This window comes from Hemicordylus capensis, chromosome 4 (assembly GCF_027244095.1).
Source record: "Hemicordylus capensis ecotype Gifberg chromosome 4, rHemCap1.1.pri, whole genome shotgun sequence".
Classification (NCBI taxonomy): Eukaryota; Metazoa; Chordata; class Lepidosauria; order Squamata; family Cordylidae; genus Hemicordylus; species Hemicordylus capensis.
The window spans coordinates 90,955,374-90,973,977 of NC_069660.1; the positions used below are offsets into that span (position 1 = coordinate 90,955,374).

The 18,604-nt window shown below is 42.4% G+C and overlaps 1 protein-coding gene across 2 annotated transcripts in view; it reads right to left on the reverse strand.

The window, feature by feature from the left end:
- The window catches only part of AGBL4 (AGBL carboxypeptidase 4), a 1,553,201-nt gene that overhangs the window by 385,592 nt on the left and 1,149,005 nt on the right, over window positions 1-18,604 (reverse strand). The window lies entirely within an intron of this gene.

An 18,604-nucleotide genomic window follows, 5' to 3' on the forward strand; every position in this document is an offset into this window, starting at 1 on the left:
AAGAGAGCAATGCATACCGTCTAAAGAGTATTTCAAACAGCAAGCAACTTCAACATGCACACACACCACAAAAATCCATGGAATTTTCCTGTCTGCTTGGGGTACCTCATCCATTGTACAAAATATACAAAAGAGGGTACAATCAGGGGGAAAAAATCATAGTCAATTTGCTTCTTTATGAAGTCCCAAAGTAAAACATCAAAGGACTGGCCCTCTCTGTCCCCTGAGAGTCAACACTTTTCATAAAGTGGTCATTTCATAGCAGATCTTGCAGTCATCACCCTCAGATATGTAGTTATATAACACTTTCAAAAGGTGTTATAAGTACTTTTAAAAGATAAATGCAGTATTCCACATTCTACTGAATGCTAGCATTCATGCATGAGGACAAACATGGGTTTCTTGCTTATTGCAAAAATCAGTAATATCCATCATAATCTTGTATTGCTTGTCCTCATCCTGTCTGGCTGCTTCCTTCCTTCTTCCATGTCTCAGGTAGTGGTGTATATGGCACCAATTCCGGCAGTTCAGTTTGAATTCAAACCAAACTCAAATCAGACTGCTGGTCCGCAAAGCACAAGCTGGTTTGAGTCAAACTGGTCCCCGGTTTAGTTCTATGGCTGAACTGGGCCGAACTGGTTCAGAACTGGTTTGATTTAGTATGAGGGGTATGCTTGTAAAGGGCAATCCAGTGAGGATTCCTGTTTACAAGCAAAGTGGGGGACCCTGCCTTTAAAAGACTTCTAATGGCGGCTGGGGGCAGCAGCAAGATGACACCTTACCACTGCTGTCGGCTTCTCTAAACTCCAGACCAGGTCTGGCACTCCAACCCAGTCCAGAGTTTAGAGGAGTTGTTGGTGGTGGTAAGATGCCTCTCGCCGCTGCCCCCAGCTGCCATTAGAAGTATTTTAAACGCAAGGTTCCCCCCTTTGCTTTACCAGATTCCCCAAACACACCCCTCGAACCAACGAACTGGTTCCAAACCCATTCCATTAGAAACAGAGTCAGCTCTTTTCAAACTTGGACCAGCACCCCTTGGTTGGGGGGCAGTCCAGTTCAAGTTCTAACCAGTTGAACCAGACCGATTCTATTTTAACCGGGTTCAAATAGAACTGGTTCTGCACATCCCTACTCTCAAGTATAGAAATATTGATGTTATGGATACCTCATATGCCTAAAATACATGGAGAATAGAATAGTGGGGTATATATCCTGGTTTATAGTATTTGCGATGCAAATCATGTAACACTGATTCTACTGGAATCCTATTCCACTTATATATGAGTCAGACTTTAAAGAGGAATGGAGCTCTTCCCCTAAAGGAGAACTATCAAGATATTCATCAGAGATGCCTTTCCAAGTGTCCCCATCTTCTGAAGTTAGCCAGATGGTCATGGTGGAGAAGGCGGTGCCCTACTTATGGAATGCTTTCTGAGGGAAGTGTTGCTTGGCACCTACTCTCATGTCTTGGTAGGTAAATAAATTTGTATTTTCCTCAGGACTTAAAGCACTGATTTGTTTTTAGCTGGCTCTTGTTAACATTAATATCTGAGGGGGGGGTTGCTGCTGCTGTTTTATTCTTCTTATTCATCTGATCATTTTACCTTGGTTGTATTGTTTAACTTGCATTTTATATTATTGATTTGATTTGATTTGATTTGATTTGATTTGTATACTGCCCTTCCAAAATGGCTCAAAATGGCTATATTATTGTAATGCTGCCATGGAAGTTGTTTTTTTAAACTGAAAGTGTGGTATAATAATAAAAATGAAACAAATTATTATTCATGCTAATTGCACACATCTTTGTCCATCCTATTGGTACACTTAAAAACACATGGCAATGAAGAATTATGTAGCCAAATAGCAGGCATCACCAATTCAGTAAAGGCAAATTTGCAGCCAGGGCTAGCCGGTCCACTAGTCAGACCTATGTGGTTGCCTAGGATGCCAATTTTTCTGACACCTGGGCAGAAATCAATTGGGCAGGGCCTGCCTCCTAGCTGAACTCTGACTTGCTTTCCTCCTCCTCTTCCCCTCTGAGTGTGCTTTGTGTCCATCCGTTCCCTGCCTCATTCTGCTGTGTTACTGCTGCAGCTGCCCTGGTGAGAACTTCCATCCTGGTTTCTCAAGGAAAGGAAAGATTGTGCTGTTGAGTCTACTACTAGCAATCACATTCCATGTGATTTTCTTGGTAGAATACAGGAGTGGTTTACCAGTTCCTCCTCCTGTGCAGTAAGAGATGATGCCTTTCAGCACCTCCCTATATTGCTGCTGCCCAATGTAGGTCACCACAGATATATTTACTCGGCACAGTCCGGGAAGCATACCGGTGGGGATTTGAACTAACCGCCTCTTGCACTCTAGGCAAGCTGCTTCCCTGCTGCTGCACCACCGCAGCTGATGGTTTCTCAAGTGCCCAGACCCCAAACAGGAAGTAAATGGTGCATGCAATGGCTGGCTTGGCTGTGGCCAGGCCTAGTTGGTCACAGGGCAAAGCTCCTCACAGTGCTGTCAAAACCTGCCTTTCAGGGAGACAGAGAGGGTCTGGGTTGGCCCTGAGGAGCACAGGGCATGCACTCCTAAGGAGAGAGGTGGTGGCAATAGACAAACGATGGGCATTAGTGAGCTCCAAGCTCCTCAACTCTTTCCCCTCTCTCACTCTCACTCAAAACCAGTGTGGGCTAGTCATTCACTGATCAACTACACAGGCTGGTCATTCAACCTGGCAAATGAGCGGTTCAAGTTAGAGCTGAGGCTCCACATGACTTGGCTGGAGAGCACCAAAGTCAAATTTCATCTAGGGTACCAAATGCTTCCCTGTTTGCAGCATGACTACTCTCCGACATCCCCTTTCTTTCCCCTCTCCTGTTTTTTCATCCATCACTGTGGTTCCATACAACAGGAAGCAGAGAAAAAGGATCAAAATAAACTGCAGTGGCAAAGGAGGCAGAACCATTGCTTGGTGTCATGGTTTTCCTGCAGTATCAAGCAACATTTGGCCTTACGGATACCAGAGCTCTAATTGAGAACAACTATGTAGCCCAAAGTGTGCTATCCACCAGCTGGCTTCTACAATCACTGATATATCAACCAGTGGCTGACATGGTACACAGTGCCATGAGGGTATTGTGGTGCCGCTGCTGTGGACATGGAAGCAGCAGAACTGCTGAGAGGTTACCAGCTGTGCAACTAGCATTACTGTAGTTTCTCCCATTTACCAAAACGAAACTACAGGAATATTGGTTGCACAACTAGTGTCTTCCCACACTCCCACTGCTCCTCTGTCCACAGCAGCGATGCCGCAATACCCTCCTGTTGCAGTTAGCCCTGCGTATCATGTCAACCAGCATTTCTAAAGCAAAGGCCAGGATTGCCCTGGAGTTCTAATACAAATAAATTGGAGATAATTTTGTTTTCAGCATCACAACATCAGACATTCATATTATGGGAAATCTGCAAACATCCCCAATCAAATGTACCACATACAATGTATCTCAGATTTACCATGATTTCTCAACTGGTGATGTTTGTAAATCGGTGTCGACTCCTGGCGCCCACAGAGCCCTGTGGTTGTCTTTGGTAGAATACAGGAGGGATTTACCATTGCCTCCTCCCATGCAGTATGAGATGATGCCTTTCAGCATCTTCCTATATTGCTACTGCCCAATATAGGTGTTTCCCATAATCAGGGAAACATACTAGCGGGGATTCGAACCAGCAGCCTCTCGCTTGCTAGTCAAATCATTTCCCCGCTGCACCATTAGGTGGCTCATTGTGATGTTAGTAGGTGCGGCTAATGGTATCATTAGTAGGTGATGTTAGTAGTGGGGCTAATGGCATCATTAGTAGGTAGTAAGTTAATTCACACAGCACAAAGGACTTTTGCTTCTAGAACAGAAGCTGGATTTATTCAGGGGCTCTTGAACAATATTTTATTGGTAGTTTCTTCAATAAAAATTGGTCTAGGCCATGCCTGCAAAATTTATAGTCCAGCGTGACTGAATATATTAAAGGAGGAATGCTCAAGACATAAACTAATCACCCCCAATTCTTTTATATATTAGACATATCAGAGCTAAAGTAACATTCCCACTAGATGTAACAAAGTGCATAAAAATATAATCCAAAATTCTCAGACAGATTTTATAATTTTGATTTTATAATTTTATATTTTTATGAACTTTGTTACATCTAGTGGGAATGTTACTTTAGCTCTGATATGTCTAATATATAAAAGAATTGGAGGTGATTAGTTTATGTCTTGAGCATTCCTCCTTTAATATATTCAGTCACGGTGTGTTATTCATTTATCTGAGTATATATCGTGTGACTCCTGTTGGGTTAGAGTTAAATTTATAGTCCATGCAGTCCACATGCATGCATGGTCACCCAGCAGAGATTTGATAAACCTACTTTCCCCACCTTGCGCTGTTGCCTGAATCTGCCACAGCAGGGCAGTTGTCTAGTACCTGGCAGAGCACAACATGTAGCTGGGAGGCTGTGTCCATTTGGAAGGCCCCAGGTTGTGCCGGCTTGGTCTAAACCACGGATTCTCAGTGTTGGATCCCCAGAGGTTACTGGACTTCAACTCCCATAATTCCTAACCAAAGGCCACTGGGGCTGGGGATTATGGGAGTTGAAGTCCAATAACATCTGGGGACCCAACATTGAGAATCCCTGGTCTAAACAAAGGGCTTCACACAAGCCACGAGGAGCAGCATATGTTCATTATGCCTCAGTTCCTCTAACATAAAGAGATTTTCCTTCACATCACTTTCAGAGATCAATCTGATCATGTTGAATAGTTTGAACCTCTTCAGGGCACACATTCTAATATTGTAGATGAAACACAATTCTGTAAGGGGGTGGGGCGTTTATATTCTAGCTGAGGATTCACTACCTGCTAATGTGCAGGATACATTGTGTTATTATAATAGGTTTTCTTTGATATTGTATCAGACAAATGAGACGTGAAAGATGCTAGCAGTAGAGATCAACAGGGAGGAGTTTTCAGCTTAGTCTAGCCCAAGGACAATGGTTTTGCCAGTAATTCTAAGAGGGAGAACACAAACCTTAGATATATATTAACAGAGAGTGAGTGGTGCTACACATACTGATTGACAGCCTGATTAACAAAGTGGGTGCATAAGCAGCAGCTACAGGGATATAGCTGGATCACTAATGCTTCTCCATCTGTCTTAACTGTGTGTATTTTGTTCTGCAACAGAGAGACAGGCATTTCTTCTGGAGAGCTCTTCTGCACTCCTGAAGCCCACTGTCACAGGTGGAACATGTCGCTGAGGGCAGCTATGTGTTTCTGCTGTGACAGGACTTCAAGAGGCAGGAGAACATTCCAGAAAAAGTGCCCACTTGCTCCATTGCAGAACAATGTGCATGTAACAGAGGCTGCTATCCCTGTAGGTGCTGCTTATGAGCCCATTTTGTTAGTCAGGATGTCAACCACGGGGATTAGAAAGGTTCATGGAGGAAGAGGTCTATCAATGACTATTAGTCATTATGGCTATATGGAACCATATAGCAAGCCACTGAATACCAATTATAGGGCCACAACAGTGGGAAACGTCTTCCCAAAGGTATTGGAATAGCCACGCTGAGCAAAGGAGAGTGAACTTGATGGATGTTTGGTCTTATCCCACATGGCTCTTCTTATATTCTTGTTGCTGTCCTGTATTCTCATGGGTGGGCATGAAGAGAATCAATGTGAAGGGGCATCTCTTTGATAGATACCTCTTTGTTTGGTTCTGCAACCTGCCCAAATGCTATGCTGGCAATGACTGTGGATTGAGTTAGAAAATCAGTTGTTATTCTGCAATGACAACATGAGCAAGAAAAAAGATGCAGATTACTTAGGGCTCTTTTTTCCACTTTAAACTCACCTTAGCCTTAAAGTTTGGTCATATAAACAAATCCAGTACAAAACGTCAAGGGGCTATAGTGACAAAAGCAATGTCCAGATAAACGAGGATATAAAAATGCAGATCCTACTAACATGCACACAAAACACATACACAGATTATCAAATTATGTGAGGTCTGTGTGTTTGAAAGATGCTTACCCAGCAAGATATGTTCTTTTAAAAAAAATCAAAACCTGCCAGCCTAGGGAGAGCTTTTAATTAAAGTCAAAGGCAACTTTAATAGTCTGGAGGGGAAATAATCTACAGTAGCACAGCAAGAACTAAATTAATAAAATAAATGCAGCACTCTGAAGCCCAAGGGCCTTGTTCTCAGTCATCATTTATTTAAAGGATGGGATATGTCAGTGGAGAGATGCTGTGCAAGAAAGAAGGAGACAGAGAGGGCTGGGAAACTGGTTGCCTAGCTTTGTCAAGCACAATTTAAACAAGCACATAAACCAGAACTACAGCCTATATCAGGCAGCAGCGATATAGGAAGATGCTGAAAGGCATCATCTCATACTGCGTGGGAAGAGGCAATGGTAAACCCCTCCTGTATTTTACCAAAGACAGCCACCTGGCTCTGTGGTCGCCAGTAGTTGACACCCACTTGATGGCACACTTTAACATACAGCATATAGACATGCCAGCTCTCACTCAGGAGAGCATTTTTCTTCTTCCCTTGAGCCCCAATGGCAGGGAGAAGCTTCAATACGGAGAACAGCAAGTCCAGCTACTGCTCCATATTATAATACTGAACATATTATTATGTTCTCCGCCAGTTGCCAATGCAGATGCTTTCTCCCTGCCAGTATTCCACAAGTTTCTGAGCTAAAGTTTCTGGAGAGCGAATAAGTTTTAAAACAGCTGAAGAATACAATAGCCATGCCAAATAAGTTCAACAAAACACGCCCAGGACACCATTTGCCACATAGATGGAAGGATTTTTGTTGCCAAAACAATGATTTTGCCTCAATCAAAGATCAATTTTCAGGATCAAATGCTTGGGCGGGGGGGGGGGCATATAATTCCGTGCTTCCCCTAAAAATAAAAAAAAGAGTTAAAGGAATATTAGTTTAATTCAGCATTGTCTTTGAATTATACAATCCTTTATCCTGTTGGGCCTCTTATTTGTGAACCTTCTGCTGTGTGGACACAAGTATTTCTCTCACCATTCTCAGGAGCCAAAGAAATCTGCATGATATAATACTGCAGAAGAATATTAATGATTTTTAGTGCATATTAAATCTATGAAAAGCTTGCTTTTTCAGTCAGACATAACAGCTAACTCAGGTGCATTGTAGCTTTTACCAATTAATCAGTTTAATTATTTCTGCATTTTAAGAATACATTACACCAGAGGATCATATAGCAGTTTACCATTTTTGGCACCTGAGCATGCATATATCTCTGGATGGGGATACAAGTATGGTGCTAGCAAAAAAGAAGGAACAAGAAGACTTTTATAAAAGAGGACTAAGAGAGCTAATATCTTGACCTTGAGAGACACACAGTGCCAATTAACTTTACCCATAATGATCTGAGTATTGCCAAAGTAACAATCAGCAACAAGAGGATGTGAAGCTATGGTTCATGATGACTAGGTAATAAAAGTACTTTTGAAGCAATGCATTTGACTAGGAAGACACAAGAAATTATTAACACGCATAATCTATTCATAGTTCTTTGCATGCTTAGAATCCTCTAACATTTAGCTTTCCAGGTCAAACATCAAGATTTGTTCCCCGAGTAGAAAAATAGGCATATGAGGAAAGAGCAACAGTTTATAACAGCTTTGCTGAAGAGACAGGTTCTGCTGTTTTCCACTTAAATGGTGCTGGGTCACCTCTCAAGGTCATGTGGAAAATATGACCTTTGATGGTTTGGTGCCAATATGTCATGGAATGTCTGCACAACACAGTGTACAGAAAATATTTTGCTTTTCCTCTTCTTGGTTTGAGAATTCAACACATGAGCTGCATGCAAATAGGTCAATGGTTCATATTTTCTGTGAAAATGGGAGTTAAGTATGGGTATCTAGGCATATCATAAAATGTGCACAATTAATAAGATATCATTAAACAGAGAGCTAATGCTCAATGGTCTTGTATCAGATACATGTAAACAGACATTATCATAACAAAGCTGAGAGCCATGTTATCGACGACCTTAAAAAGCTGTCTTTTCCAATACTAGAGCAATTTATATTTGAAGAGTGTGCTTTCCTATTGAGATCTTCATTGACTTGTATAAAAATACCGCTTTTAATCTCCAATCCCCACTGGCATTTTCATATAAGCACTGGAAATGCTATTGGGCTTTAGAGATTTAATTTAATGAAGGAAAAGTATTTCTATTAAAGTGTATAATTTTTTTTTAACACAGCATCTTTACAGGAGCCAGAGCAACTGGATTATTTCAACTTCTGAAAAAACTGGCTAACCTGTGCTCTTTTAGTACTGCATCTTCACAAAACAGCTTTACTGTGGCTGAGCCTGCAAAGTGCAGGATAAGGGACCCTCAATTCCAGACTAATTGCTAAAAATGCCAAGCTTCTAAAGAAGAAGTTCTACACATTCTTTAGGTGGTTTTAGAGCTTCAGGTGGTTCATTTTCGGTGCATGTGCACACAGGAAGAAAGGGATGAAGGGCAGCAAATCAATGGAAATTGCCAATGTCTCAATAAAATGATGGGCAGAACAGGGCTGGATCAGGTAGTGGTGCCACTGCTCCCCCTGAGCATGCCAAGGAGAACAGGAGCTGCCCCACTGTTGGTATCTGATGATAAACAAACAAGTAATTCAGTTTGTGCATTATACCTTTTTGTATTGTGCAGATCCAGGCCATTAGACACTGCATCACAACAGTCCCATTCACATTTGTTATAGAGTGCAGTGTTATAATGGTGTGTATGAGTTTGCTTACCCCCCCCCACCCACACACTTTCTGTATAGGTAAAAATATTTATGTACGCTTTTGTTTTTCTGTTCTGTTTCTTTGTTTTGTTTTAGTACAGCAACTAGATATGTTTCCAAACCATTAAAAATAAAGTTCAGCCATTAACTAGTTCTATATTACAGTATTTAGCACAGTAATGGGGAAATGAATTGACTAGCAAGCCAGAGGTTGCCGGTTCGAATCCCCAATGGTATGTTTCCCAGACTATGGGAAACACCTATATCGGGCAGCAGAAATATAGGAAGATGCTGAAAGGCATCATCTCATACTGTGCAGGAGATGGCAATCCTGTATTCTACCAAAGACAACCACAGGGCTCTGTGGATGCTAGGAGTCGACGCCAACTTGACAGCAGACTTTAAGCAAAATAATTAGGAACATAGGAAGCTGCCATATACTGAGTCAGACCATTGGTCTATCTAGCTCAAGTATTGTCTTCACAGACTGGCAGCGGCTTCTCCAAGGTTGCAGGCAGGAATCTCTCTCAGCCCTATCTTGGAGAAGCCAGGGAAGGAACTTGAAACTTAGATGCTCTTCCCAGAGCAGCTTCATCCCCTGAGGGGAATATCTTGCAGTGCTCACACATCAAGTCTCCCATTCCTATGCAACCAGGGCAGACCCTGCTTAGCTATGGGGACAAGTCATGCTTGCTACCACAAGACCAGCTCTCCTCCTTGAATTATTTGGCAGAAAATTCCACTTGTCCACATGGGACCTATCATTTTCAAAGGTCCCAATATGAATTGAGCTCTAATATTGACCATGACTAACCTACTAATATAATTGATGCCAATTTTTTTAAAAAATGTAATGCATGTTGAATGATATAGTTCAATCACTTACATATTCCAAAACGTTTAGTAGCAATTCCAAGATCCACCAAATTCCATGCTGTCCAGAAAATTGCTTATGATTTGCTGATACAGACTAACATCATATATACTTGTGATGTGTACATTAATTATTCAGTATTTTCATGCCAAACAATGTGTGTTCTAACAACAGTTTAACCATTTGTTCCAATTCATCTCTCTCCTTCAATGTCAGAGGTATGCACAGGCAGAGGCAGCAGTGGAGGGCAGGGGGAGTTAGCTCCTTACATTGGTTTAAAACTACAAAGCCCATGATGCCATGCTATTGGAACCTCTGAAAGCATCTGGAACCTTACATTGAAGTAAATACTGAAGGAATAACTGCACAAATGAAATTGTTTAAAATTCAATAGGCTGACTGTTCCAGAGATATGCAACTAACAATTTGAAAGCAGAACTGCAATTAGCCATTCATCCTGCAAGACTGACACATATATGTCTCTTTTCTATTGCATATTTATTTATCTATCTATCTATCTATCATATTTTTATACCACCTGATATGTACATCTCTAGGCGGTGTACAAAATTTAATATAATATTTTAAAATCAGCAGATTAAATACACGGAACAATTAAAACAGTTGCATAAAACAATTATGAGTGCCAGCGTGGTGTAGTGGTTAGAGTGCTGAACTAGGACCGGGGAGACCTGAGTTCAAATCCCCATTCAGCCATGAAACTAGCTGGGTGACTCTGGGCCAGTCACTTCTCTCTCAGCCTAACCTACTTCACAGGGTTGTTGTGAGGAGAAACTTAAGTATGTAGTATACCGCTCTGTGCTCCTTGGAGGAGGAGCAGGATATAAAATGTAAAATAATAAATAAATAAATAAATAACTATTAAAACAAATTATTAAAATTGATTCTAATTAAAAGTCTGTGAGAACAGATGAGTCTTGAAGGTCTTCCTGAAAACAAACAGAGAAGGAGATGCTCTTATTTCATCAGGGAGCATATTCCAAAGCCCTGGGTTGCCACCAAACAAGCTGGTGGCAACTGCAACCAGACCTCTCTAGAAGATTGTAACAGGCAGGAGGGTTCATGACAAAGGAGGCATCCTCTTAAAAACCCTGGACCCAAGCCAGGGTGGGGCTTTATAGGTAATATCCAGCACTTTGTATTTCACTCGGAAACACTTTGTATTTCACTTGGAACAGCAGCCAGTGCAGTTCCTGTAAAACCAGTGTTATGTGGGCCTTTCAGAGACCAATCTGGCTGCCGCATTCTGTACCAATTGTAGTTTCCGGACTACATACAAAGGCAACCACACGTAGAGCGCATTACAGTAGTCAAGTCTGGAGCTTACCAGCATATGTCATTTACTTCCAGAAATGGACACAGCTGTCATATCAGCCAAAGCTGATAAAAAGTACTTTTGGCCACTGCCTCAACCTGAGGAACCAGGAAGAGCTTTGGGTTCCTGGAGCACTCCCAAGCTACATGCCTGATCTTTCAGGGGGAGTGTAACCCTGCCAAGAGCAGGCAGATCTAAACCATCTCTCAGGTCCTGACTCCCCCACCGTCAGTACCTCTGTCTTATTTGGATTCAATTTCAGTTTGTTATCCTTCATCCAGCCCATTACTGTCTCCAAGCAGGCACTGAGAGAAGATATGCCATTTCCTGATGAGACTGACATGGAGAAATAGATCTGGGTGTCAACAGCTATTGATAACACCAAGCACCAAACCTCCTGATAATATCTCCAAGCTGTTTCATGTAGATGTTAAAGAGCATTAGAGACAGTAAGGAACCTTGCGGAATTCCATACTTCAGTTCTTGCTTAGCAGAGCAACAGTCACCAAGCGACACCATCTGGAATCTACCAGAGAGGTAGGAGCGGAACCACTGTATAACAGTGCTGCCAAACCCCACTTCCCTCAGGCTGTCCAGAAGGATACCATGATCAATCGTATCAAAAGCCGCAGAGAGATCCAAAAGAATCAGCAGAGTCACACTCCCTCTGTCAATAGCCAGTTGGAGATCATCGATCGGGCCAACCATGGCAGTCTCAACCCCATAGCCCACATGGAAGCCAGTTTGAAGTGGGTCTAAATAATCTGCATCTTCCAAAGCTGCCTGGAGCTGAGAGGCCACCACACGTTCAGTCACCTTGCCCACGCATGGAAGATTGGAAACAGGTCTGTAGTTAACTACCTCTGAGGGATCCAATGCAGATTTCTTCAAAAGTGGTCTAATAATAGCCCCCTTAAGACAAGGAGGCATCCTGCCCTCTCTCAGAGAAGCACTTATAATATTTACCAGACCCTCTCTGATAATATAATTATTTATTATTTTTATTATTTATTTATTGAATTTATATACTGGCTAGTATAAAAATCTCTAGGCGGTGTGCATATTAGCGGGTATAAATTCAATAAATAAGGACAAGCTGCTTTGGACTTTGAGTCCTACAAACTGTTCTCTTGACCCCTGCCCAACTTGGCTTATCACATCTGGCTTCCCCAGAGCTTTGGAATGCGCTCCCTGCTGAAATAAGAACATCTCTGTTTGCTTTTAGGAGGACCCTGAAGACATACTTGTTTTCCCAGGCCTTCAACTGAGTTTTGATTTTTGATTTTTTTTTTTAAATCAAGTTTTTAATCTATAATTTTTATCTTTTTATGGATTTTAAATGTGTTGTATTGCAGATGTGATAAGCCAAGTTGGGCAAGGGTCAAGAGAACAGGTTGTAGGACTCACAGTCCGAAGCAGTTTGTCCACTTCCTCAGAGTCACAAACTGAAAGTGATCCAATCTAATCCCATAAGAGGAGTTGCTGGACACCTCCACAGTAGACTCTGCAGTAACTGTGGAATCCAGTTCCACCCGAATCTGAGAGATTTTATCTGCAAAAAAGTCATTAAAAACATCGCAGCGAGTGACCAATGGTTCCAAGTTTAAATTAAATTAAATTAAATTAAATTAAACTAGTACATACTAGCCCCCTCACAACCCTAGACAACTCAGCTGGATGTGATTTTGCGGAAGCAATGCGGACAGAAAAGAACTGCTTCTTTGCCACCCACACTGCCAGAGCATAGATCTTCAAATGTGTTGTGCCTGATCAGACTCAGGTCAAGTCTTCCTCCACTTGCACTCTAGTCTACCTCACCACTTCAGTTCCCATAGTTCATTCGAATATCACGAGGTTATCTTTAAAGCAGGTCAAAGAGGAAGCTTAGGAGCGATTGCGTCTACCACTCTATTGAGTTCAGTATTCCATGTTTGCACCAGAGCATCGGCAAAATCCCTACCAGAGCCAGTCCTGAACCTTTCCAAGGCTTCTTGGAATCCTATTGGATCCAATAACCTCCATGGGTGGATCAATCTAATAGGTCCTTCACCCTTTCAGAGGTGGGATGTAGCTGTAAGTTCTACCTTAACCAGATGGTGATCTGTCCATGACAATGGGGCGATGACACCCATGGAACACCACCCTGATCAGAGAGAAAGTCCAAATAGAACATGTGACCAGCATCATGTGTCAGTCCAGAGACCAATTGGGATAGGCCCACAGTCATCATGGCCATTATGATCTCCCAACAACCCAGTCCCAAAATGAACATTTAAGTCCCCCACCACCAGCGAACTGGGTCACTCCAATGCCAACTCAGCAACCAGGTCCGTCAGCTCAGTTAGGGACTCCACTGGGCAGTGGGATGATCGGTACATCAGCAGAAGTCCCAGTCTATCCCTGGTCCCTAGACCTAGGTGCACACATTCAATATAGGCCAAATCCCTGACAGGGATCCTGGTAAGGGAGATGGTATTCCTATAGATCATGGTCACCCCACCTCCCCGCTCACATCCTCTCACCTGCTCCACCATGCAGTAACCCTCTGGGACAAGCTGGGTCCAAACCGAACCACTAGCCGCTCCCGACCAGGTCTCCATAATACATACTAAGTCGGCTTCTTCGTCCATAATCAAGTCATGGACTATCACAGATTTATTTTGAACCGACCTGGCATTACAGAGTAACAAGGTGAAGTTCTGTGGGTGGTTGGCTTGGCATTGCTCTCCGAGGTCAAAAAGGTGATAAGCCTGCTGGAAGGGGCAACAGCAATTAAATTTCAGAATTCCCTTCCCCTGTAACATCCCGCTGGCCTACTAATGCCATATCTTTGTCAATTCCTCACCACCAATGGAATAACTGCCCCAGAGTCTTCCCCACCTCCCCATCTCTGTTCAACCCAAGACACCAGGCCTAACTAAGAAATAGGCAACAATAAAGTGCCTGCTTCCTTCCAGCAGTCCAAGACAATGGTTGACCCCAGCCCTCAGTCCCATTCCCGAAGGCTGCCACCAAAGGTCACCACCAAAGACTGCCACCAAAGGCTTGTCAAACCTGAGAAATGAGGACAGGTAGAGAGATATTCATGGTAGCTGACCCACCATTATCAATAGTTTTACGTGGTGATGTACAGATGCTCTCTTTGCTCTATGTTCTCTCCATATAAGTAATTAACCCTCCCTAGCCCCACCTAGCAATTAACCCTCCTAGCCCACAAACACTGGCCAGCTCCCCCCCTCCCCCAGGAGCCATGCATCTGGTGGTTGTGAGCAAAGGGGCACACTTGCATATAACCACCACAGGGAGAACTACTGGTTGTACCTGGGCCAGTCAGGTATGGCAGGGGGCAAGTCAAAGTCAAACAAGCAAAGAGCCAGAGCCAGAAATCCATCTGTCAGCAGCAGGTAAAGTTGAGGTCAAAACAAGCAAGGAGTTGGGAGTCAACGGTCAGTCCATCAGTAGCAGGCAGCATCAAAGCCAAAACAAGCAAGTGGTCACAAGTCAAGAAATCCAAGAGCAAGAACAGGAACCACCCACAACAAAGTTGCTTCAACAAACCATGGAGGCAAACTGAGCTTGGAATGTCTGTGATCTTAAAGGGGCTGCATCCTGTTCTCAAGCACTGACTGCAGCCTCTGTTTTATCCTCAGACTCTGAGGACAAGGGTAAGGGAGTGCTGAGGGTGTCAGCAGGTGCTCGAATTTCTGATTGTGGAGGTGGTGCCCCTCGAACTCTGCCGCATTCTGCGAGTTTTTTGCATCAGAAATCAAGACCACTTCACCCTGGGTTTAAATAATTGAATAAGTTATAATGTATAGGGTAGCTACTTGAGTGCAGCTTGTGTTTGTACCTCTGAAATGTGAGGAATTGAGGATGTAGTTCCTCACTTCCTCCTGTTTCAGTGATCTTACTACTTCCCAATCCTTGTATCATTTCATTTCTGCCTAAGACTGCAAGTCTTGTAGTAGCAAGCATTGTCTCCTTTGCTAAGCAACTCCAAGATAGTGCTGAGAGAGACTCCTGCCTGCAACCTTGGAGAAGCCACTGTCCGTCTGTGTAGACCAGAGTTTCTCAACGTGTGGGTCCCCAGATGTAATTGGACTTCAACTCCCATAATTCCAAACCAAAGGCCACTGGGGCTGGGGATTATGGGAGTTGAAGTCCAATAACATCTGGGGACCCACACGCTGAGAAACCCTGGTGTAGACAATGCTGAGATAGATGGACCAGTGCTCTAACCTGGTATAAGGCAGCTCCCTATGTTCTTATGTTCCTATATCCTTTGATGCTTACCTTGACCCAAGTTTCTTTCTTTTCCCCACCTTCCTTTTCCCCCCTTTCCAGGAAAAGGTTATGTTATAACCCCTGGGTCCAAGAGTCCAAGACATGTGGCTCTGTCCTTTTGGTGGACAGGTAAAGCTAAAGTGTGCCATCAAGTCGATTCCAACTCCTGGAGCCCACAGAGCCCTGTGGTTTTCTTTGGTAGAATACAGGAGGGGTTTACCATTGCCTCCTCCCATGCAGCATGAGATGATGCCTTTCAGCATCTTCCTATATTGCTGCTGGTGGATAAATTGTCCTTAAATTATTATTTATGGTTGTTCATTTAGAGAGAAAGATCGAGTGTGTTCTTACCATATAATTTTATATATTTTTTTTTCCTAAGGTATTTTATATATTTGATTATAAAGTTCTGCAATCCATTTTAAAGAAACACCTCTAAGATGTGCTTAGAATCACAGTTTCAGAGAGATGCCATGAGACAATGCAACAAGACAGAACAATGAAATGTGACAGTTGAAAAGGCTGAAGTAGATCCTTCAGAGGTAGAAATGTTGTGGCTTTCCTATTTCTCACTGCATTCACATGCAAAGTTCAGATTTCAAGGTTACCTGCTTCCCCAGTGACTTAAAATGGATTTTTTGGTAACGTAATCTCTCCAATCTGTCCCTTTCCTATTTACAGAGTATAAAAAGTAGCCATAAAATGCCATAGGTTTAGAGCAAATCTAATTTGCCCTTCGTATAATACAGAGCCATATGATGATTATCTCATTTTCTCTTTGACAAATGTGGTATTATTAGACGGAGATTGCCAGGAAAAAAAGTGTGTAGCTACATCAGCTAAATCAAGGTAAACACAAATCAAAAGTACAAAATACTGAGCAATGGCAATAAGACGCAAGCGCCTCAGACTGGTGACCTGTTTTCTAGTGTTAGTGACACAAAGCAGGCTGTCATTTTCTTTACACTATTTACGGCTCTTTCATTTCTCCTTGCCACTTTTGCTTCCAGCTGCAAGAATAACTATTTTCTGATAGTTTCTGATAGGGGAGGCGGAAAACGTGAGTCCTTAACAACAAGAAGGAAAGAAAAATTGTGGAAGGGAGAGGCAACTTTGATAGAGCCACTTGAAATTCTCCAAAGGCTCGGCATAGAGAAAGGGCCACAGGTTAACATTATACTTGTGCAGGAAGCCAAAACGAAACACGCAGAAGTGTGCAGTAGAGAGTGTAATGTAATCTACAAAAGGAATGACTCCCACATTTGGGGTGACAGGCTGCCATTGTTTACCCATTTACCCAGAGTAGTTACATTGGCTTCAATGGCTTTACACCAGAGCATGTAGTTTGAGAATTGCAGACATTATCTACTTCACTGTCCCAAATGCTGAGGAGAATGAGAAAGCTTTTTTCTCTGATGATCGGGTTATGAAAGACTTGGCAATCAAAATGTGACAAGCAAAAAATAGCACCACATCATATGAGGAGATAGGAAAGCAACTATATGAACTATATTGTACCGTGTCACAACCTTGTGTGGATAAGAGTGGCAAAGAGATTATAAAAAGTGCACTCTGTGGAGCCTATTCATGGGCCCAAGTTTCCTTCAGTAATGTTTGTATTAGAGGATCTGTGGCTTTCATCTATTTTGGCATCTAGACTTTGCTTTTACATAATTGTATGCCATGTTCCATAATGTACTTCCAATAACAAACTTTAGATTGACTGGCTTGTATAATGGTAAAAAAAAAAGTAACAAGCTATATATTTCTTAGTTAGCCAAATACCTACTATCATCACTAAGAACAGCTTCATCCAACTGAGCTGTGGTGAAATTCATATTTGAGAAAGTCCATTTTCAAGGGACACTGTTGTACCCTTGCTAGGAAGAGCTTTGTGGGAAGAACAGCGATGTGAACCAAGATACACTGGCTGACATTTTCCTCAGCCCTCCAGTGACAAAAGGAGAGCTATGGGTCTGCAAGGAGCATAGGAACATAGGAAGCTGCCATATGGATATGGTGAATCAGACCAATGGTCCATCTAACTCAGTATTGTCTACATAGACTGGCAGCAGCTTCTCCAAGGTTGCAGGCAGGAATCTCTCTCAGTCGTACCTTGGAGATGCCAGGGAGGGAACTTGGAACCTAGATGCTCTTCCCAGAGCAGCTCCATCCCCTAAGGGGGATATCTTATGGTGCTCACACATGTAGTCTCTCATTCATATGCAACCAGGGCAGACTCTGCTTAGCTAAGGGGACAAGTCATACTTGCTATCACAAGACCAGCTCTCCTCTCCCTTTAGTGCCTTCAGTGCAAGTCAGAATGAAGGGTAGGGGAGCATGGCAGTTAATGAAGGCATACATACATCAGGTGCAGCCAGTGACGATTTTAACTATTAAGTGATGTATTTTATAAATATATTTTTTAATATCAGAAAATTCCTCCTTCTGTGGCATCTATTTTGTGATGGCTCAAATCGCAGGCATTAAAATGAAGGCCCAAAGTCTTTAAGTGGACAGTATCACAAGGATATTTGGTGATTTGCAGTGGGGGAGAGGAGTTACCTGAACCATTATACAAGGTGGATGGACATTGTTACAGTGTGAAACAAGAATCCCACCCTCCTTTCAACAGTAATTCTCTAATCCTACAGCCTGAAATACACACACAATCTGACTGCTTCTCAAGACAGCTATAAATCTGTTGTTTATGGCAAGAAGGGATAACAGGACTGGTTATAAATAGCGCTGGTTCACATGACTGCCAGAAAGTAAGTAAGATCATAGCAACAACATGAAAAGTGGCACAGAGGAAGGGGAGAATTCCAAGGAAATGGGCGGAAAGAGCTTTACACTTTCTGTAAAGAGTGCTGGATACACTTTCTGGAGTGCTGGATACACTCTAATCAGTCTGACCTTGCCTCAGTTGCTTTCCTGGTCAATTCAGGAGGAATATCACATGAGTCAACATATTACTCTATAAGAATCTGTACTACACTCAGTTGCTTTTCTGAATCATTCATTTATTATTTAACATATTTATATACTGTCCAAAACTTATGTCCTACTCTGTTTACAAATGCATTCTAGCTTTTCCAAAAAGTGTGACGACATTACACTGATTTACATGATGCATATTCAAATTAACCTTTTAGTGCTCTAGAAAATATTGTGCCATCATTTTTCCAGTGAACATACTTAAAATTGCATCATTCAAAGGAAAAAGATAGTGTGGGTCTTCACCTGATCATTCTAACTGAACAGCATTTGTAACTG